This window comes from Lolium rigidum, chromosome 4 (assembly GCF_022539505.1).
Source record: "Lolium rigidum isolate FL_2022 chromosome 4, APGP_CSIRO_Lrig_0.1, whole genome shotgun sequence".
Classification (NCBI taxonomy): domain Eukaryota; kingdom Viridiplantae; phylum Streptophyta; class Magnoliopsida; order Poales; family Poaceae; genus Lolium; species Lolium rigidum.
The window spans coordinates 263,095,514-263,097,709 of NC_061511.1; positions in this window are offsets into that span (position 1 = coordinate 263,095,514).

Below are 2,196 nucleotides of genomic sequence, written 5' to 3' on the forward strand. Positions count from 1 at the left end.
AAAGTGGGACCCACATGCTAATTGGGCCGGCCCACTATCTTCTTGGGCCGGCCCAGTTGCTTTAATGTGGACCCCACTTTGTAAATGGGCCGGCCCGGTACCAGGAAAGTGGGTCCCACATGTCTTGTGGGCCGGCCCTTTTGCCTGTTGACCGGTCAAACGAGTGCATTCGGCCCGGCCCACATGCTGTTATCACCAGAATTTGACCAAGTCAGAGGTGGGCCGCGATCAAGATAGACGTGAAGAAATATATATAGAAGGAATACGTGAATCGACCTTTTATACCAAGTTGGGCTTAATTGCCCGTGTATCTGTAACATATTAGATCGCATCTTAGTTTAGAAGTTAGAGTTTATCTCGTGCACGGTTTGGTGCACGCCCGCATTAGAAAGTCCCCTGGACTATAAATATGTATCTAGGGTTTATGGAATAAACAACAACCAACGTTCAACCACAAACAAATCTCGGCGCATCGCCAACTCCTTCGTCTCGAGGGTTTCTACCGGTAAGCGTCATGCTGCCTAGATCGCATCTTGCGATCTAGGCAGCACAAGCCTGCCTACGTTGTTCACGCGTTGCTCGTACTGAAGCCTTTTTGATGGCGAGCAACATAGTTATCTTAAGGTCTGTTTGGTTCCCAGCCACACTTTGCCAAGCCTAATTTTGGCAAGTATGGCAGCCACAAAAATGTGGCTAGGATTTTGGAAGCCACAAAGTGTGGCAAAAGTTGGCAAAAAATTCACTCTATGACAAGTGGGCCATATGAATAGTGAAGTATGGCAGCTCTAAAGTGTGGCAAGAAGCAAACACATGCCAAATTGCCAAACTTTGGCTTGGCAAAGTGTGGCTGGGAACCAAACAAGCCCTTAGACATGTTAGGCCAACCAAGCTAGCTCGGAGGGATGGCTAAATTGGCCTGTCTCGCGGATTATTATGAAACTGATGCGTTGCCATCGGTCACTAAGCATGGATTAGGCCAACAGTCGACAAACTCAGCATGAAATCGGCGAAATCAAGCTAAGGGAATTCTTCATTAGTATTGGGATTTCTTACAATGGGGAGCCGATTGCTCGAGGAGGGAAGAACAAAAGAAGGGTCTATTGACCAATATACTACTGCTAGGCCTATACTATTGGATCCTAATCTACGGGCCATCACTGCCCTCATCATCGTCCTCAGAACTCTCATCGGCACTGCTGCCGATGGGGTCCTCGTCGCTACTCCCGTAGCCCTTCACGGGGGCTTCATTCCCGTCTTCGTCGTCGCTGCTGTCGTCGTCCCACCACATGCGGAGACGCTTCGCCGGCGGGTAGCCCTCGAGGGAGTCGTCGTCGTCGTCTTCTTCTCCCTCCTCTTCGGAGGTGGGGCAGCCGTCCCGGGAGAACCGGTCGTCCTCGCTTTTGGCTCCAGTTCCCCATCGGCGAGGAACCGAAGATCTTCATCCCCGCCGGTCAAGGATTTGTCGTCCTCAGACCAAATGGAGGAGGCATGGCTCTCCTCGTCCCAGTCTTCCGGGGCACGAACTTCTGGCGGCGTCTCGCGGGAGGAGTCGGACCCGTAGGAAAACTCGGAGGAAGAGGAAGAAGACATGGCGGCACAGAGGGTTTTTTGGTGCTGATGCAAGGAGGACGAAGGAGGCGGAAGCTGTTTAGAACGGTTAAATAAAGGGGATATGAGAGAGATTCAATGCCACAGCAGCTTCCGAGGAGATGTTGCCCAACAGGAAAATTTGACGGCCACGTGGAGAAGTGGAAGGGGCAAGGTATCATGATGGGGATTCTGCGGCAGCTCTGCTCTGCCACGACATGACCCGACGAAAGAAAGCGTAATGATTTTGGAAATGTCATTTCCAAAACCAGGGGGCATGTGTTATCACCGGAATTTGACCAAGTCAGAGGTGGGCCGCGATCAAGATAGACGTGAAGAAATATATATAGAAGGAATACGTGAATCGGCCTTTTATACCAAGTTGGGCTTAATTGCCCGTGTATCTGTAACATATTAGATCGCATCTTAGTTTAGAAGTTAGAGTTTATCTCGTGCACGGTTTGGTGCACGCCCGCATTAGAAAGTCCCCTGGACTATAAATATGTATCTAGGGTTTATGGAATAAACAACAACCAACGTTCAACCACAAACAAATCTCGGCGCATCGCCAACTCCTTCGTCTCGAGGGTTTCTACCGGTAAGCGTCAT